Genomic DNA, 21,972 nt, shown 5'->3' with positions numbered 1-21,972 from the left:
ATATACATATACATATACATATACATATACATATATAAAGCTTCACTGGTTTTGCTTCTCTAGAAAACCCAGCCTAAGACAACCCTGACAACATGCTAAGTGAAAGAAGCCAGTAACAAAAGACCAGATATTTGTATTATTCTGTTTATATGAAATGTTCAGAACAAACAAATCCATAGAGACAGAAGCAGATAAGTGGTTTCCAGGGGTTGGGGGTTGGGGGAAATAGGAGTGACTGCTTAATGAGTCCAGGGTTGGGGGTATCTTTTTGGGATTATGAAAATACTCTGAAATTGACTGTGGTGATGATTGCACAATTTTGTGAACATACCCCAAACCACTGAATTGTACACTGTAAATAAATAAATTTTATAGAATGTGAATTCTATCTCAATAATGCTGTTTTTAAAAAAATCTCTAGGAAAAGACTAAGGGCAGAAGGGAACAAATCAGGGCATATGAGGAGATGAACAATGAGACAGAGAAATCAGAGAAAAGTAAACAGAGGTTTCTTTTTTTTTCTTATAAGAAAAGAAAAATGTGTTCTGGTAAACCTAGGACCTTTCACCCCAATCCTGAGAAAAGTGCTATCTCTAAAGTATGTGTTCTGGAAACTGCAGGAACCAGCAGGAGGGCCAAAAAACGCCTGGATTCATGCTGTCTAAGTGGAAAACAGACAAAGGGCAAAGCTAACAACAGAGTCAAACACACCAAAGTGAACAGTCAGAACACCAGGAAACAGAGAGGAAGAAGAGCCAGGAACAAAGCGACAGGAAAATAATTTTGAACAAAAATTTAATGGGACAAGTGTACCTGCTTTTTTTTCCTCTCCTGACCTCTTTTTTCTCCCCCTCAACACACAACTCTAACTCTCTTTCTCTCCACTTCCCTCATTCCCTCTCTCTCCCAATTAAGAGCCCTTTTTCTAGCTCTGCTTACAACAGGCTTGGAGCTGGGCCCTGACCACTCCCTGCCCATTACAGGTGTTCTTCCTGGAGAGCCTGCCTGGGTGGCTTTGACTAACAAACCTAAGAAGTTGCAGGCCTCAGGAACTTACAAGGTGGTCAGCAGTGGCACAGGGGTTGAGTGTTAGCTTCCACCAAATTCCAACTCCTGAACAGTGGCTGTGTCTCTGGTTCATGCCACAATGCCAGTAAACCCAAAGGTGAGGTTATTCATGGATGTAGTCAGGAAGAAACCATTCTCACAAGGTAGCTAGTTAAAATCCCTTGATGACTGGCCACTCTGTTTTTAAGGGCAGAGAGTTTCATGGAGCTAGCTCCTCCTACTTCCTCCCTTGCCCCACATCTGGCCAGGGCACTAAACTGTGAGGCAGGAAGTCTTGAGTTCCTTTTTTTAGCTATGATGCATGGTCTGGAACAAACCCTTTTAAACATGGGGTCCATTTTCTCTTCGGCATGAATGCAACAACTTTTTTCTTCTGGGTTGCTCAAAGTGGCAGCCATTATGTTTGCTGGTGTAATGATTCCCAACTTACAACCCTGAAGTTTACTCAAGAAAACCAGTGGGTTCAAAGTCACAAAGTGAATGAAGGGGTCAAACCAGAATCAAACCCTACAACTCAGTCCTCCAACATGGGTCTCATCAAACAGACCAAGGATATTATCAGGGTGAACTTCTAATAGTGACTTATAAAGGACTTTGAGAAAGAACATAAAGTTACAAGAGGTAACCCATTAACTTACATTTTCTTAAAGCTATTTTAAACTGTAGAAATGTATCATTTAAATAGGAGCCCTAATTACCCAATGGTTAAGTGCTTGGTAGCTAATCAAAATGTTGGCATTCTGAACCCACCCAACACTCCATGGGAGAAAGACCTGTAGGTCTGCTCCCACAAAGTTTACAGCCTAGAAAACACTATGGCGCAGTTATACTCTGTCACATGGGGTCACGATGAGTTGAAAATCACTGGACAAAATCTTTCTTAATTATCTAGTGCTACTATAATGGAAATACCACAAATGGATGGCTTTAATAAACAGAAATTTATTCTCACACAGTTTAGGAGTCTAGATGGTCAAATTCAGAGCACCAGCTCTAACGGAAGGCTTTCAGTCTCTATCAGCTCTGGAGGAAAGCCTTTATCTCCTTTCAACATCTGGGGGCCCAATTGTCCTTGGAGATCTACATGTGTGTTGGGATCGATTTTCTCCTGGTCTAGGAGGTTCTTAGTGCAGGGATCCTGGTTTTAAAGCACACATTCCACTCCCAGTTCTTTCTTGGTGGCAGTCAGGTCCCTCTTTGCTCGTTTCTCTCTCTTTTTATCTCTTATAAAATAAAAGGTGACACAGATCACACCCCAAGTAAACTCCCTTTATGTCACATCAGGGTTATGACCTGAGTAAGGGTGTTGCATCCCATCCTAACCCCTTATAATTGGCCAATCATATCATGAGGAATGATTATATCATCACATAACTTCCAAACCACAGAGAATCATGGCCCAATCAAGTGGACACATTTTTTTTTGGACACAATTCAATCCATGAAAACACTTAACAATACCAATTGTTTAAAAATAAAAATCTGATACAAAGCAAAGGTGCCTTGGCTATGTACAGACTTGGAAGAGTCCGGGAGGGCACAGGGATGGGGAAAGACTTCACTCTTAATGTTTTATTTGGCTTGAGATGACAAATCTCCAAGGCAGAACTACAATTACTTGATGCCAACAATGGGATGACTTCACTCACGTCTGCTCAGATATGTGCAAGGTAACTCATATCAAGACTTAAAGTGACATGGCTTTGTAAACATGATTTACATTTCAAGAACCATAAAACTATACATCAACTTAGATTTCTCCAAAGAATCACACATATGAAAATTAGAAATTATACTCCAAGAAAAAAGTTTTGAAAAATAATCACCACCATCCCATCCCTACTCAACCCACCTTCTACCAAGTCCAAGAGATCAATTTAAAATATGCATAATTAAAGAAACAATTTCCTGTAGTATTATGTCACAAGGAAGCATTTATTAAATACCTAAGTGCTTACAGTTCTGGGCTAAGGCACTGTATAAAGAGAATTGCAGAGAACTGGTCTCTCTCTAGTTTTCAAGACCTTACCATGTATGGTTGACAACACTCATCTGGACAAACAGGTTCAGGACACAATGACAGGAGATGGAAACTTTAAGACATCCCAGTGACTAGACAGTGAAGCATTCATCTGGTCAATGTCAGTTCATTTTAGAGATGGGAGCTGGGAAAGAACATAGCTGGGGTGAATAACTATTGGGTTTCAATTGCAGATATTCCCCCACCACCACCTCTTAATAGACACCATGCCAATATCCTGGTGGGCAAAGAAGCCTGCCAGAGAATCAGGTTGCAGGCAGATTGGAGGAGGTTCAGGAATAAACACTTGGGCTGGAGTAGGAAGGAGGCAGAGGGCAAGCAGCAAGGGTGTGGCCAGCAGAGACCAGTGAGGCAGAAATAGAGCAAGGGGAACAAAACATAGACCAGCTGTTGCTGGCAGCCACCCATGCCTTCAGACCCAAGGGGTTTCTCAAGTATTCGGCTATGCTCAGAGATTCTAGAATGTGGATTCTAGAATGCTTGTGGTGGGAGTGGGGCAGAGGTGAGACTTTGTTTTTGTTGTTGTTTTGCCGTCGAGTCGGACCCAACTCATAGAGACCCCTCCTTGGGTTTCTGAGGCAGTATCACTACAGAAGTAGATTACCCTATCTTCCTTCCGAGGAGTGGCTGGTGGATTTGAACCGCCAGCCTTCTGGTTAGCAGTCAAGTGCCGTAGCCACTATGCTACCAGAGCTCCTGAGGTGAGACTAGGTAAGGGTTAAAACATACAGATTGGAAGGCAAATGGTGAAGGGCAGAAAAACAAGTGTCCTGATCAGAGGAAGTGCTGATAAGCAGCAGGATCAAAGGTACACAGGAGAATGAAATCCTTACATCTGTTATCAGTGATGACATGAAGACTTCAGCAAAATAAAACAAAGCAAAAAAACAGTTGCCATGGAGTTGATTCCAACTCATGGTGACTCTGTGTGTGCAGAATAGAACTCCAGGGTTTTCAAAGCTGTGACCTTTCAGAAGCAGATTGCCAGGCCTGTTCACCAAGGTGCTTCTGAGTAGGTTTGCACCATCAACCTTTCAATGAGTAGTCATGTGCTCAACTGATTGTACCACCCAGGGATCTATATTGGTATACTCATGAAAACCACCCAGTAGGGGCAACACAGTTGTTGTTGACTAACAGACTAGTTTAGAACTGCTGTTGTTGTTGTGATGTGCCGTCAAGTTGGACCTGACTCATAGTGACCCCTCCTAGGGTTTCTGAGGCAGTATCACTACAGAAGTAGATTGCCCCATCTTGTTAAAGGGATTTGGGCAAGTAGTAAAATTGGATTCAGTATCACAAAGCAACAAAGGTAAAAGGTAAAAGAGAATTCTGTCATCAAAAACATCACAGTTACTGGTTACTAAGATTTCCAAACCATTTTAGATCAACAGGACCCCTAGTCCCACCGCAGTATAGAACCCAAACAATCGAGATCCGATCTAAACCTTCGTATACCCACGCATAGGAAGGGTCATGGGGTAAGAAATCCTTGGCCTCACTGAATTCTACACTTAGTAAGACAACACCCCAAGGGAGATGTGCCCTTTAGCACAGGGACTAGACCTACTGAGAAAGAGCCAAGTCCTAGATTTAAGCATTTCTGTTTCAACCTCCTCAAATAACACACATATTTCTGTAATCATGCATGCACATATTTGTTAAAATAAACATCTAAGCCAAACTTAGTGGGGAGGAAAGAAAAGACAGAGGTTTTTTAAAAATGTTTTTCAAAATCAGCATGGATAAAAATATCATCGGGCAATTCACAGAAGAGGAAATACAAACAGCTAATAAAATTGCTCAACCTCACTAATTCTCACAGGCACACAGATTATAATAGACAGTGACATAGTATGGTTTGGCAAATAGAGTGGTAAAAATTCAACAATGCCCATATCCAGGAGGGAAAAGTAACTTCTCTCCAATACATTGGTGCTACATCGATGTTACTTTTTCAGATGGCAGTTTTGCAATATTTATTTATTTTTTAAAATGTCCATATTTTTTAGCCAGCAATACACTTCAAGGTGTCTGTTCTGGCTTCTTCTATCTTTCTCAAGTGTGTGCCAATGAAGCAAAGAATGTTTATTTCAACAATGTTCAAAACCGAAAAAAAAGGAAAATTTAAATAGCCATCGATAGGGAGACTGGTTAAATTATGTCACATCCATGGAATACAATGTAGCAGTAAAAAAAAAAAAAAAAAAAGAATGAAGTAGATTTATGTGGGGGAAAAAGTATATATATATCTTTTATTTATAGCATATAAATGGTCTTACGGGCAGATCTCAAAGATATATTGTTAATTGAAACGTGCACATTTCAAAGCAATACAAAATACATAATGCTATTTATGTAAACACATATTCAAAACTTACATTTTTCTATGTAAATATGTCATGCATGTGCATACAAAAAATCTAAACATGTTTATACTGAATGGTAATAGCAATTATCTCTAGGGAAGGAAGGTCGTTGGGGTAATTAAAGAGAAGATTTTTCTTTATAGTCTTGGGTGGTGCAAACAGTTAATTCACTTGGCTGCTAACTGAAAGGTTGGTGGTTTGAGTCCACTCAAAGGCACCTCAGAAGACAGGTCTGGCATTCTCTTTCTAAAAAAATCAGCCATTGAAATCCCTATGGAGTGTAACTCTATCGTGGTTGCCATGAGTGGCAATCTATGCCTCAGCCACTGATATTTTTCTTTTTCTGTATAGAATTCTTTTTCACAATGAGGAGGTATTCATGTGTTACTGGTGCAATGAAAAATGAAATTTAAAAGAATAGAGAAAAGGAACAAGCATCTGTCTTCATGATCCAGGGAAAAAAATAAACATGTACAGCAGGCTGAGGAACTGTGTGTTGGGAAGGGAACTAGGAATGATACTATCCCCTACCCTCTCCCTCACACCCTGTACTTCCAGAGTTGACTAAACATATGACACATGGATCCCAGGCATCTCTTTTATTAGGCGGGGTGTTCCAGCAATCTATTCTGAAATAATGTGGTATCCTGCTACCATTATCCCTGTCTCCTCAGAATGCAGAATTCACAAGCCTCAACATTAATGTTAAGGAAGAATGATTCTGGGAACTAAATAACCAGGAACCTCTCTGTAACCTGATAATCTATAGTTCAAAACCTCTATGTTAGATCATTTATCTTGGCCCCCTCCAAGGGAGTTTCATTAGGAAAAAAATACAAAGGACCTCATTCTTCAATCTAAGTGAGTCTATGATCTCCATGGTTTTAAAACAGAGACGCTGCCTAGTTTGGATTTACTGAATTGGCATTTTAACAAGTCACCCACGAGAGAATTTTTGTGACTGACAAGAACTAAATGAAGGTCTCCTGGGCCTAGAAATGATGGACGTAAAAAAGTAACAGTGGGTCAGATAGAGAAAAGAAACAAAAAACATTAAAAAATGAGGGAAAGGGGGAAACAAAGAAAACTGGAAATAAAAAAATAAATAAATAATACCTACACACCAGGCTAATAAGTATCATTTTTCTCAGTATTTCACCTTCATTTCATCTTTTTACCTCTCCCCCACACACGTCCCAGATAAGAGGTTAAAATGGCAAAACATCTATAAGCCCTTCATCCTCAGAGAATGCTTGGCATAAAACATTAACCACATAAGCTTTTATTTTCTTTAAAAAGGAACAAAACAATATTTTTCATCTCAATCCAGCTAATATGAACATTTAAAAAATATTTTCCTGGCAAAGATTATAATCACAGATGCACTGAGCCAAACAGCATCATGTTCTCTTCCTCATTAATGTAATGAGTTGTGATTTCACATAGGGATTTATATTCAAAGATTAGGTATACTAAAAATGGTATTTTTAGTCTTGACTTGATCCAAATTATAATGAGAAAATATGATTACATGTTGAATCTGAGGTCTTATTGTAATGATTAGGAAAATATTTTTCCATATATGTATCTACTGCAATCCACAATCTATAGGTGGGTTAAATGAACAAAAGGAAACAAAACTCAATAAAAATTCTGTCAGTTGTTGACTCTAAGCAGTATGTGTGTATGTGAAACCAGTTGCCATCAATTCTGTCATGGTGTCCCATGTGTATCAGAGTAGATTATGCTATACAGAGTTTTTAACAGCTGTGATCATTCCAGGCCTTTTTTCCAAGGTGGTCTCAAACTGTCTATAGACACACTTCCTTTCATTGCACTTTGCAGATATTGCATTTTTTCACTAATTGAAGGTTTATGGCAATCCTGCTTCAAGCATTTTTCCAACAGCATGGGCTCACTTTGTGTCTCTGTATCACATTTTGGTAATTCTCACAATATTTCAAACTTTTTCTTATGTTATTGCACACTTAATAGACTACAGAATGGTGTAAATATAACTTTTATATGCATAAATAAACCAAAAACTTCGTGGGACTCACTTAATTGCAATATTTATTTTATTGTGGTAATCTGGAATCAAACTGGCAATATCTCCAAGGTATGCCTGTATGTATGTATGTATATATGTGTGTGTGTGTGTGTGTGTGTGTATTTAGGCATAGGTATATGTGATGCAAACGGGTAAGCACTCAACTACTAATGAAAAATTTGATGATTTGAACCTACTCTTTTGGTTACCTCAGCTGCTCTAACAGAAGATATCACAAATGGGTGGCTTTAACAAACAGGGATTTTTTCTCTTACAGTTTAGGAGGCTAGAAGTTCAAGTTCAAAGTGCCAGGCTCTAGGGGTTAGGTGAAGGCCCCTCGACCTTGGGTTTCAGCTCTGCCTCTTGCTCCCGGCCCACTGGAGCTGCAGTTATCTCTTCACTCAGGTAGCTGCTGGCTGCCGAGGCTGACAAACACAAGGTTGACAAATAAAACAGTACAGTCTCAACATTACCAAAACAAACAACACAGCAGGCCATCAGTTTAACTCCAGAGATAGTCCCAAGATTGGCAGGAAACACAGCAGGCTACCAGATGAAGACTTGACTGTATGCAGGGTCCAAGCATGCCAAAAAGCTAGAAACTGTACCCAAAGCTGCTTCTTATATACTGGAAGCAAACCACATTCCCAAGGCAGCTACTCAGCTGCTCCAGTAGAATCCAACATGGAGTTGATTACCAATCTCATCATGGAGAATAACTACATTCAGCTGCCCAGTCATTCAAAACATTGTCCAGCCAAGTTGACACACAACTTAACTACTACACCCACCTACAAGTGCGCTGGAAGACAGGCCTGGCAATCTACTTCTGAAAGGTCACAGCCTTGACAATCCTACGGAGCAGTTCTACTCTGCATATGTAAGGTCTGAATTGAGTCTGAATCAACTCAACTAACAACAACAATATATATATTTCAAACATACAGAATATGTAACTAATAAATACATATATTCTTTACATATTTCTGTATGTTTGAAAATTTTCATAATAAGTTGAAAAAAAAATCTGTTGTTTCTTTCAAAATCTCTTTTTGATTATCCTTTACTATGACCTTGTTCAGACATTCACTTGGTTGTGGGTATAAATTTCCTAGCAGATTCCTCTAACTTTCTGGAGTCCAGTCTACATATACTCACTGCCGTCAAGTTGGACCCGACTCATAGTAACCCCTCCTTGGGTTTCCGAGACAGTATCACTACAGAAGTAGATTGCCCAGCCTTCCTTCCAAGGAGTGGATGGTGGGTTTGAACCACCAGCCTTCTAGTTAACAGTCAAATGCCTTAGGCACTATGCCACCAGAGCTCCTAGTCTACATATAGCAGCCACATTATTCTTCTAAAACAAAGCCTTCCTTGTGTCATTTCCCAGCCATGTCTCCTCATAGCACAACACAAAAAGTCAAAACTCCTGTGGCTAGCTTTCATGATTCTCGGAATCCAACACACACACACACACACACACACACACACACACATATACACTGCTTCACCTTAGTTTCCCATGATCCATAAGCAGATATTCTCACTACTTTGTTATCTTCTCTGCACCTTTGCCTTTGTGGCATCCTACCTAGAATATTCTTCTCTGTGGCATTCATTTATCTAAATTTCATCTATTCATGTCCCATCCTAAATCTTGTTTTCTTCATTTATTCTCTGTTGTTAGCATCTTAAGTCTCCCCTCTAGTGTTCTAAGTTAAATTTACAATTACAGGCAGGGTAGATACCTGCTAACTGGATGCAAATTTAGTGTCTCCATTAGCAAAAAAAAAAAGGAAAGAAATAAAAGGAAAACAAAACACACACACAATACCAGTGATTGTCTCTCAGCTATTTAAAAACTAGGGAAAAAAAGAACTAGTACCAACTAATAGATGTTGACAGATTAATTATTTATCAATTTCAATGTGATGATGCCTCTAAAGGTACACAAAAATAAATCTACTTGCAACGATGGGTCTCTCCTCGTCAAGAGCAAAGAAGAAAGAAGAAAACCAAAATTAATGGAAACAATCAGTCCTAGTGACTGGTACACCATCTGATCTGCAACCTATACAACTATGAGACCAGAAGAACTAGATGGTGCCCGGCTACCACTGTCATCCACTTGGAAGGGGTGTAGGAGATCCTGGATAGAGAGGGAGAACAATGTGGAACAAAATTCAAAATCATTTGGAGGGGAAAAAAAAAAAAGGAGAAGGTGAGGACCAGGTTTGCTGGTCCAATATAGCCTGGTGGAACCACTGAGACTATGGCCCCTAGCTGCCCTTCAGGTCTGGAATTGAACCCACACCTGTGGTTGCCAGCCAAACAATGTACAGGCATGTGAGTTAAACATTTACCTCAAGTAGACACACGCCCTAGAGAGAACAATCATGGGAGAAGGAAAGGCTGTTTATGCACAGGGAGACAGCTCAGGGCGCAGGAGAGTATGGAGGGATGGTCACTGGGAAGAGGTAACTATGTGGGGGAAGTGGGAGGGGAGCTGTTGCATTGTGGTAAACTGTGGTCAATGACATGAGACAAAGTATATGTGAACTACTGTATGGAAAGTGAATTTGCTCTGTAAATCTTCACCCAAATAAAAATTAATTAGTTAATTTATAAATAAATAAATAAATCTACTGAAAATATGTGACCATGTCATGCATTTGTTCAGTATATGTTTATTGAGCATCTACTATATGCCAGGCATCATTGTAAACATTTAAGATATATCAATGAATAAAACAAACAAGCCTTAATAGAACTTCTATTCTAGTAGGGGGAAGGGCAAACATGGATAATACATGAAGTAAATAAGTATGTTATATAGTATATTGTTATGTGCTGTTGAGTCAATTTTGACTCATGGCAACCCCATGTGTTACAGAGTAGAACTGCCCCATAGGGTTTTCTTGACTGGAGTGTTATGGAAGCAGATTGCTAATTACCATTTCTCCCACAGAGACTCTGGGTGTTTTTGAACTGCCGACTTTTCGGTTAGCAGCCAACTGCTTGACCATTGTGCTGGCAGGGCTCTGATATAGTAGAAGATGACAAAGAAGAAAAAGTTAGAAAGATTACAGGTTAAGATTTGACAGTGCTGGACAGTGCTGGGGTTGTAATTTTACACAGAGTGGTCAGTGGAGGCCTCATTGAGAAGGTGACATGTGAAGAAACTAATGTGAAAGAGGATAGGGAGTTGGTCATGAAGCTATCTGGAGGAACAGCATTCCAGGCAGCCACACAGAGGGAACTAGGCAGAAATGAGCCTAGCGAGTCTTTCATGTGCTCTTTATCATCTCTCATTGTGGGCACTTTGTACGTCACACCAGAGAACATCAAGTTAACTCAGTGGCTTCCTTCCTTCCTTTCTTCTTGATACTCCCCACTTCAGTGGATCTGGTTATCTACCTACAACACTATATTCTGCACTGCATATGTAAAGTATTCCATAAATATTAATTAATTTCTGGAACAAATGGAGAATGCTATTCTTTTGGGTCACTCAAATACCTACTACAACACAGAACTCAAAAAAGACTCTCAAAACATTTGTTAACAATGTTAACAAATGTTAACAAATGGCCTCCTATATTATCAAAGTATTCAGTACTACCTTAGAACCCTTTGTCTTCAGCCAATTTCATATTGTGTCCCTTGTAGAATTGTAAATGGGACTTAGGACACTATAAGACCATAAAAGAAATATTCCATTTCAAATCTTTTATGGAAATCAGCCAAAGTCAGTGTGTGGGAGGAAGAAGGAAGGCAAGAAACAGAAAAAAGGAACTTCATGGCCTTTCCAAAGCAATGGTGTGGCTCACCCATGCGAAACTCTGCTTCCGTGAGCTCAGCTTCATTTTGTCCCACATTCAGGGAGACTCCAGTGCTCAAGGACAGGCTGGCTTAATATGAAGTCAATGGAAAGTGAAAATAATGAGGTCTACCATACAGCTACAATTTTATACATGTTGATTTAGAAACACATTATAAAGTTATAAATCAAGTTTATCACCATATGGAAGTCATTAAGGAAAGTGGGAGGTGGATAAAAGTGAAGAAACAAAAATTTGGATTTCATCTGTCCTGAGTCTTAGTCATTTATTATCATCCAGCTATAAACACACTTTTAAAACCACAACAAGCAAAATTATCAAACTGGAAAACACCTTGTCACCATAATTGGACTGAATTTTATCATAGCCATGATAGAGAAATAGTGATTTTTCTAACTAGAAGCAAAAAAACTACTTTTCTCTCCTGGGTTCACATTTCTTGACATAGATTAAGGCAGGCGGATTATTTATTTCTCTGCTTTGCTCCAACAATTTTGTTGTCTCTCACAGAGCATAATCACCTATAGTATAATGCCAGCTACAAGCAAGAGTATCCATTCAATCATTCACTCATCCTTTCATGGCTCTGTGTTATGTGTTGGGACTACACTGATGAACAAGACAATGATGGTCCCTATCCTCAGGAAGCTTACAGTCCAGGAGGAACACAGACATTAAATTAGTAAATTTTCAAATAAATATTTTTAAATTACAATCACAGTGTTAGGAGAGAAGTTCAGAGGGACTTGGCCTAGTAGTGGGGGTGGAGACATAGTGGGGTAGGCTTTCTTAATGGAATGATACTTAGCTGAGACTTGAAGACAGAGCAGACTATAGCCAGGACATGGAGAGATACAGTGTCCCAGGCAGAGGGAAGGGGCTTAGTGCTTATAAGGAACTGAAAGGCCCAGAATTGCTGAGGGACATTAAGAGTGGAAAGGGATGGTCAGGGATGAGGCTGGAAAGTTAGATACAGAGCAGTTATATAGGGGCTTTGTATGCAATGTTTTGATCTTTATTCTAAGAACAATGGGTAGCCATTGAAGAGTTTCAAGAAAGGGAAAGATATTCTACTAGTACCAGGGAAAGATTGCTTTGTTATGTGGGGAGTAGATTGTTATTATCGGTTGCTATTGAGTTGATTCTGACTCATAGTGACCCCTTGTGTTACAGAATAGTACTGTTCCATAGGGTTTTCTTGGCTGTAATCTTAAGGCATTTGACTGCTAACTAGAAGGCTGGTGGTTCAAACCCACCAGACACTCCTTAGAAGGAAGATTGGGCAATCTACTTCCATAGAGATACCACCTCAGAAACCCAGGGAGGAGTTGCTATGAGTCAAATCAACTCGATGGCAGTGAGTTTGGTTTTGGTTTTGGAATCTTAATTGAAGCATATTGCCAGAATTTTCTTTGGTGGAGCTGCTGGGTGCTAACTTCTGGTGCACCCATTTAAAGGCACCTAGGGAAGACATAAAACCAAAACCCAAACTCACTGCCATCAAGTCAATTCTGACTCATAGTAACCCCCACTGGATTTCCGAGGTGCAAAATCTTTATGGAAGTAGTTTGACCCATCTTCCTTCCACTGAGCAGAACCACCAACCTTCTGGTTAGCACTCAAATGCCTTAGGCACTACACCACCAGACTCCTTAGGGAAGACATTCAAATCAAAAACCAAATTCAACTGCCATGGAGTCGATTAAGACTCATAGTGACCCCTCCTTGGGTTTCTGAGGCAGTATCACTACGGAAGTGGATTGCTCAGTCTTGGGGTAAATTCAAGGAAAGCTTCATAGAAGAAGTGACATTTGAGGTAAGTCTTGAAGATTGAGTAGAAGTTAGTAACCTGGAGAGGAGAAAAGGACATTCCATATGAAACAATGCCATTAGCAAAGGAATGAAAGTGGGAAATCAAGGGTAGTCAGTGATTCAATCATCTTGAGTATCAAACAGGAAAAGTAAAGGAGGAAAAATAATAGAAAATGAGGCTAGCAAGGTGGCTGGGGACAAATCACAGATAGCCTTGAGTCATAGGGTCAGGAATCCATGACTTCATTTTGTAGCTAATTAGAACTTGATGGCTTCTTTGAGTAGGTGAATGACACAATCAGATCTGTATTAGGAAGATGACAGATGTTGATGGAAAAGGATGGAATGGCAGCAAGAGAGAAGACTGAGAGAGCAAAGAGCAACTGGGAGGGTATCAAAAACATTAAGGACTGGACAGGGGAAGACGCAGTGGAAATACAGAGGATGGACTAAATTCATGAGACTAGACTGAGGTCAAATCAATAGAATTTAGATATGAGAGATGGAAAATGAGGAAGGGGAAAGAGTTGAATATAACTCTAAATTTCTAGCCCTAGTAACTAAGTAGAGAGTGATGCCCTTGACTATGATAGGGCATATAAGAAGAAGAGGGGAAACTGGGGTTTATTTCAGGTAGGAGAAAGTGCAGTGTCATAGTTGTGTGTCAATTTGGCTAGGCTATGATTCTTAGTGGCTTAGCAGATATTATGTAATCATCCTCCATTTTGTGATCTGAAGTGATCAGTCAATCTGTTGAAAGGTGAGTTTCTTTGAGGGTGTGGCCTGCATCCAATACATATAGATGTTCTGGCAAAGCTTGTTCTCTCTTAATCCTTCATCTGATTTGTCATCCTCTTACCTCCAGTTCTTGGAACATGAGCCAGCAGTCTGCCACCTGATCTGCAGATTTTGGGATTTGTCAGCCTATTGTCTGACCTGCTAATTTGAGTTCATCAGCCCCTGCAACCACGTGAATCAGAAGCCTTGGGCCTGATGCCTGACCCATGGATTTGGGACTTGCCAGCTTCTGTAACTGCATGAGCAATTTCCTTGAAATAAATCTCTCTATATGTTCATATATATATATATATATATATATATATATATATATATCATTGGTTTTGCTCCTCTGGAAGCAAAACTAAGACAGGCAGAAAAGAAGGATAAGAAGAGGGAAGATAAACAATTTCATATTAGACATGTTGAATTGGAGGTGTTTATAACAGTAAGTTGATGCTTTCAAGCTGTGGTGTTGGTGAAGAGTATTGAAAGTACCATGGACTGCCAGAAGAACTAAGAAATCTGTCCTCGAAGAAGTGCAGCCAGAATGCTCCTTAGTAGCAAGAATAGCCAGACTTCATCTCACCTACTTTGCTCATGTTGTCAGAAGGGACCATTCTCTGGTCATATTGTCAGAAGGGACAATTCCCTGGAGAAGGATATTATGGTTGGTAAAGTGGAGGGTCAGCAAAAAGAGGGAAGACCCTCAACAAGATGCATTGACACAGTGGCTACAGCAGTGGGCTGAGGTATGGCAAGGATTGTGAGGCTGGCACAGGGCTGGGCAGTGTTTTGTTCTGTTGTACATGGGCTGCTATGAGTCAGAGCTGACTTGACAGCACTTAACAACAACATAGCAATAAAGAAGGAGTTCTGGTGGTGTAGTGGTTAAGGCATTTGACTACTAACCAAAAGGTTAGTAGTTCATACCCACCAGCTGCTCCATGGAAGAAAGATGAGACAATCTGCTTCTGTAAAGATTCACAGCCTCGGAAACCCAAAGGGGGTCACTATGAGTTGGAATCGGCTCGATGGCAGTGAGTTCTGTTTTTGGTTATAGCAATAAGGAGTCTTGGTGGTGCAGTAGTTAAGCAATTGACTACTAACTGAAAGGCAGTTCAAACCCCCCAGATGCTCTGTGGGAGAGATGTGGCAATCTGCTTTTGTAAAGATTACAACCCTAGAAACCCTAAGAGGCAGCTCCTATAGGTCATGATGAATCAGAGTAGATCCCACAGCAACAGATTTATACCGGTCCCAGGGTGGTGCAAACGGTCTATGCTTGACTAATCTAAAGGCTGGCAGTTCAAACCCAACTAGCAGTTTCATGGAAGAAAGGCCTGGCAGTCTGCTTCCGTAATGATTACAGCCAAGAAAACCCTGTGGAGTAGTTTTACTCTGTAACCGGTGGGGGCCATCATGAGTCAGAATTGACTCAATAGCAATGAGTATGAGTTGGTGTGGATATCTAGCAATGTCCAGGGAAAATGTCCAGCAAGTAGTTAAGATGTATGGATCTAAATCCCAGGAAAGAAGTTGGGGTTGGAAATATAAACTTGGGAGTCACACTCATACAGGATAACTGTCATCAGTCTTTTGGATTTCAAAATTTAGTAAAATTTCTCACCCCAAAACAGCAGATTGCATGATTAATTTTTTGCTTGTTAAATATTACCATCTATTGTCATCACCACTGCACAAAGGAGCAGATACTGTGACTCCTCCCCAAAGGTATAAAGGTCATCATCTCAGAATAAAGGAGAAGCCTTTAAATGAAATAAATTTAGCCTTATGAAAAACTTCATCCACCGTCCCTATTTTTCTCATTTTGCTGGGAACCTGTGAAAAATGTGTTAAGGCCTGTCTGGTTTGCATTTAGCCTAAGACCAAAGCATGGGCCTAAGACGGGGGGCAGCCTCAACTGTGAAATCTGTTTAGAAAATCTTGGAAGAGTAGTTAGAGCGTGTAAGGGAGAAAAGAATAGGGAAGAAAATGCTCCCATGGGGAATCAACACTTAGGGGAGGAGGTGGGCAAAGGACAGAGCAGTGACAGAAAATCAGCATAAAATGAAAACAAAACAATGAAAATAAAAAGGATCCTTTCACCTTTCAATCTGTTGGTGCAAAGAGATCTTGTCTCCCTAGTGGCCAGGTGGAAGATTGTCAAGAACGTGGTTCAGCAAACTACAACTGAAGGGCTGAATCTAACCTGCAGTCCCTGATCTATATGATGCATGGGCTAAGAATTCTATGTTTTCTTCCACCACTACTACCACCAGCTGCCCATGAAGTCCATTCTGACTCATGGCAACCTCATGTGTGTCAGAGCAGAGATGTGCTCTCTAGGGTTTTCCAAGGCTGATTTTTCAGAAGTACATCACCAAGGCCTTCTTCCGAGGCACCTCTGGGTGGACTCAAACCTCCAGCCTTTCAGTTAGCAGCTGAGCACATTGAAAGTTTATACCATTCAAGGATTATTTTTACATTTTTCAGTGGTTGGAAAAATCAAAAGATTACTATTTCATGACATGTGAAAATTATATGAAATTCACATTTCAATGTCCTTAAATAGTTTCATTGGATCACATCCTCCGTCATTTACATATTGTCTGTGGCTGCTTTCATGCTACAATGACAGATTTGAGCAGTTGCAGGAGAGACCTCTGAGCTGCAAAGGCTAAAATATTTGCTATCTGGCCCTTTGCAAAAAAGTTGACTGGCCCCTAAGCTGGAAGTTAGAAGGAAGGAGTGGATGCTTAGAAACCCAGAAAAGGAAAAGTCAGGGAGAGCTATAGATGGCAATCTCTTCCTACCTTCATCCAGGCCTGAGATCATGAAAGGGAAGTGACCTCTTTGTGCAGTATGCAGCACCATACAAACGCCATGTTTTGTTCAGAGGCCCAAGGGAGAAAAGACTAGTAACTGTGGAGGACATCAGCATGTTTGAGATTCATGCTTGGGATTTTGGTTATTTTATTTTGTGTTTGCATGATTTTCTATTAATTTAATGTCCTTTTAAGTGAAAATCCACTCTGCCTTTTGGAACCTGATTTCTCTCCCCAGTCTTAGGAGCCAATGGTTGAAGCAGAGTGACATTTTCCTACAATGCTGGCTCATTATTCGACTTCTGGAATTGCAAAGCCAAGATCAAATGGCATAGTCTGAATACATCAAGGAGGGGAGGGAATCCCACCAGAGGTGCCCTGAATCAAAGGAAACAGTAACTTCAAAACCACATCATGCAATCTGGACCTAGGACAGGGCAGATGGAACTTGGAATTGTTTGATTCTATCAGCAGAACAGAGGAAGGAAATGTTTTAAAATGAGATTATGCTATTTTCCCCAGTTCTTATTATGAAACCTTCCTGAAATGAACTTTAAGTACCGGCAGCCCCTTTCATGGGCTGAATGGGATTCAGCAGGCAGGAGCATTGCAGGGAAGTGGTTCCCTTTTGAAATATGTGCAGAAGCAGAGGTTGGGATGAATAGTGGGTCCCCATGGGGTCCTTTGGCTGGATGGAACAACAGGCTCTAAAACACAGCTATGTCTTTTAAAAGCTCTGTACCCCATCATAAACATTAATTAAGGGGTCCGTTTTTTAAACAATATTAATTGCAAAGAATAAAAAGTCTTCTGCATTCTTCGCCCTCAACAGGAAAATGATTGACAACTAGTTGTTGTGTAGAAAAGAAAAATACACTGAAAGTTAAGAAAATGTCTCCAACATAAAATCACGCAATAATTCTTTATCGTGCTAGAGCTTCTATACAGAATTTTCCAAAGGAAGTTGTTTGTATTATTCAACCCCAAACCCTGCTGAATAATAAAAAAGATGTTCACGTTGTTTTCTAGCCAAATGGCTGTCTAGGCAGAATGATACTGACCAGCACTGGATTTAGTCACTTCTTTACATGTCTCCGTGTGAGTGTCCTCCTTAACACACCTCTAAATCTTGGGGTTCCTCAAGACCCTCTGAGCACCAGATCCCATATCCAGTGGTTCACATGACGTATGCACCAAATCATGTTCACTATCTCTGTAAATAACACCAACATCTACCCATCCAGCTATAACTTGGGATTCATCCCCAATGTTCCCTTTCTCTTAACTCCTACATCCAATTTATCAACAAATTCTGGGGATTCCATCATTCCGTTTTATCTCCTATCTGACCATTTCCCTTCACAAGTATGGCTACTGTCTTAGTCTCGTCACTGTCATCTCTTGCCTGGACTGCTACAAAGGCCTCCTTAGTGGTCTCCCTTCTATTCTCAGGCACCTTATAGGAGCTCTGGTGGCATAGTGCCTAAGGCACTTGACTGCTAACCAGAAAGCTGGCAGTTCAAACCCACCAGCTGCTTCTCGGAAGGAAGGTTGGACAATCTACTTCCGTAGTGATATCACCTCGGAAATCCAAGGAGGGGTCGGTATGAGTTGGGTCCTACTTGACGGCACACAACAAAAACAACAATCCTCACCCTAACAGCCCCCACCCCTGAACATTCTCTAAAGGACTGAAAAAAACAGCTTCCTGAAAAGTCCATTCTGGCTCATAGCAACCTCATGTGTGTCAGAGCAGAGATGTGCTCTGTAGGGTTTTCCAAGGCTATTTTTCAGAAGTACATCACCAGGCCTCTCGTCTGAGGCACCTATGCATGGACTCAGACCTCCAGCCTTTCAGTTAGCAGCTGAGTGCATTGAATGTTTATACCATTCAAGGATTATTTTTACATTTTTACATATCATTCCTCTGCTTAAAATCAGTGACTCTCCATTGCTCTTAGAACAAAATTCAAACTCTTTCTCATAGCCTATAAAAGTGATAACTGCCTTGGAAACTCAAGGAGGGGTCGCTATGAGTCAGGGCCAACTCGAAGGCACATAACAACATAAAACCTGCAGGACCTGGCTATTTCTCTAGCCTCCTCTCAATCCTTATTTCCTTGCTTACAATGTTGCAGTAACATTAGTGTTTCCAGTTTTTAAATACTCATGATCTTTTCCACTTCTAGGCCTCTGTGTTTTCTGTTCTTTGAGTCTGAAAGTGCATCCCCCACATTTCACAGACCACCACTTTGAATATATGGCATATTCCCAACATCCTTTTTATTTTCATTATCTGGGTTTGTTGTTGTTGTGCTTAGGTGCTGTTGAGTCAGCTCCAACTCATAGTGACCCTGTGTACAACAGAACAAAACGCTGCGCCATCCTCACAATCACTGCTATGTTTGAGCCCTTTGTTGCAGCCACTGTGTCAATCCATCTCGTTGAGGGTGTTCCTCTTTTCTGCTGATCCTCTACTTTACCAATCATAATATCCTTCTCTAGGGACTGGTCCCTCCTGATAATATGATCAAAGTACAGGAAATGAAGTCTTGCCAGCTTTGCTTCTGAGGAGCATTCTGGCCATACTTCTTCCAAGACAGATCTGGCAGTACATGGTATATTCAATATTGAATATAACACCGTAATTCAAATGAATCCATTCTTCTTTAGTCTTCAGGGTTTGAGGATGAACTGCAAATGTAACTATTGGAGTTTGGGGGCACAGGCATCAAAAATAGTACCCTTCTTCTCTGTCCAAGTTGTGAACTAATTGACAAATAAGACAAACTAGGCAGATGGAGACCAAAAATAGCACTTTCATTACTGACAAAATTGGTATTGCAGGATGTGGCCTGTAATATCTGTGAACAAGTAGCTTCCTAATACTAACTTTAGGCTTAAATAGGCATCCCCACTCAGTCATAGACTGTGCTGTCTCAAGGAAGACCTCCCCATCAAGGGGTCCTGGCCCTGGAATATTTATAGCTAGGCAGGGCAGAACAGATCCATGCTACAGGTGTGGTTGTTGTTGTTATGTGCTGTGGAGTTGGACTCGACTCATAACGACCCTTCCGTGGGTTTCTAAGGCAGTATCACTATGGAAGTAGATTGCCCAACCTTCCGTCCATGGAGTGGCTGGTAGGTTTGAACCGCCAGCCTTCTGGTTAGCAGTCAAATGCCTTAGGCACTATGCTACCAGAGCTCCTATGCCACAGGTAGGCTGGCTCAAAGAAGAGTTGAGGTTTGTGTCTGGGCCCCACAAAAACCCAGTTTCTTTTTCCAAACGTAAGTAATCCCTTTTCCTATGGGAAGTGAGGTAGCAAAAGAAGAACAGAAATTTTATGTTGGTAGAGTTCCCTTCTGATGGAAGGAAACACCAGGGAGTGAGAAGTGTTCCCTACTGTGTCTTCCACTCCCAAAGTCATAGGCTCGGCCAATGGCCTTCATCTGGCTCTGCTGGTACCTCAGCTTCCCTGCATTCACTTACCACATGACCTTGTAATTATCTATTTATGCTTCTGTCTTCTCCACTAGTCTGTGAACTTCCTAAGGGTAGAGACCAGGTAGAATAGAGTGGAGGGAAGAAATACTGTGAGAATAGTTGTTGTGTATGACTTTCAGGTACTTTTACTGTCATATTCCACAGGTTAAGGGATGAATTTAGGAATGAAATCCCAGCTAGGATGGGACTTTAATCAAATTGAGGACTGGAGCAAAAGACCACAATAGGAATGGCACATACATGGAAACCCCAGTCCCAGAGAGTTTGATCTCTCTCCTTCTGCCTCAGCTAACAACAGTAAACCAGTTACTGTTGAGTCAATTGTGACTCATGGCAACCCCAACTCGTAGCAACCTCAACTCATGGTGACCTAATTCATGGTACCTTCATGTCTGTCAGAGTAGAACTGTGTGCCATATGGTTTTCAACAGTTGAGTTCTGAAAAGCCAACTGCCACCTTTCTTCCAAGGCACCTCTGAGTGAACTCAAACCTTCAACCTTTCAGTTAGCAGCCGAGTGCATTAACCATTTGCACCACTCAGGGAAGCAGCTCAAAAAAAAAAAAAAAACCTCCAAATTCACTGCCATCAAGTGGATTCAGACCCATAGTGACCCACACTGAGTTTCCAAGGCTGTGAATCTTTATGGAAGCAGAATGCCCTTTCTTTTGCAGAGCAGCTAATGGGTTTGAACCACCAACCATTTACTTAACAGCCAAGTGCCTTAACCACTACACCTGTGGTAGTTAAGTTTGTGTGTCAACTTGGCTGGGCCTGGTTGAGTGGCTGGGCAGCTGGATGTAGCATTCCCCATGATGAGACTGGTAATCAACTCCACGGTGGAATCTACTGTGAGCAGCCGAGTAGCTGCCTTTTGAATATGGTCTGCTTCCTATATATAAGGAGAAGATTTGGGAACAGTCTCTAGATGATGGCATGCTTGAACCCTGCATGTAGCCGAGTCTTTATTCAGTAGCCTGCCATGCTCCGCCGATCTTGGGACTTGCAATGGACTTGAATTAACAGCCTGCCATGTGGTTTGGTAACATCAGGACTGTACCTTTTTACTTGTCGACCTTGGGTTTGTCAGCCTCAGCAGCCAGCAGCTGCCTGAGTAAAGAAAGCCTCTGGCTCCAGTGGGCTGGGAGTCAGAGGCAGAGCTAAAGCCAAGGTTGAGGGGCTTTCACCCAGCCCCTAAAGCCTGGCACTTGGAACTTGGACTTCCAGCCTCCAAAAATTGTGAGAATAAATTCCTGTTTGTTCAAGCCATCCCATTTATGATATATTCTTGTCAGAGTGGCACTAGGTAACAAACACAACACCACTAGAGATCCTTAGGATCTTAGACAGACAGTATAAAACAAAGGGAAGTTCTGTCCTTGGACAGGGCTTTCTGTGACTTTTTTTCCCCTTAAACATTCTAAAGATAGAAATATTCCATTAGATACTGACTTCTCCATGACTTCAAGGTTAAATTGTTCAATTCATATTGCAATAACTTTGGCTTCCTGGTGATAGAACGGACCCTCAGACATTAAATTGGCCCTATTTTAACATCAGTGCAGCTGCACTTAAGAATCTCCCTTCCTATGGACCCAATGAAAGAGCCCCCAAATACATAAATCAGACGTTAAAAGAGTTGAAAAGCCAAATAGATGACTCCACACTCATAGTGGGAGAC

This window comes from Orycteropus afer, unplaced genomic scaffold (genome assembly GCF_000298275.1).
Source record: "Orycteropus afer afer isolate SDZICR_OR568_19922 unplaced genomic scaffold, OryAfe1.0 scaffold00028, whole genome shotgun sequence".
Taxonomy (NCBI): Eukaryota; Metazoa; Chordata; class Mammalia; order Tubulidentata; family Orycteropodidae; genus Orycteropus; species Orycteropus afer.
The sequence above is the reverse complement of the archived record's forward strand: the minus strand, read 5'-3'. Positions refer to the sequence as shown.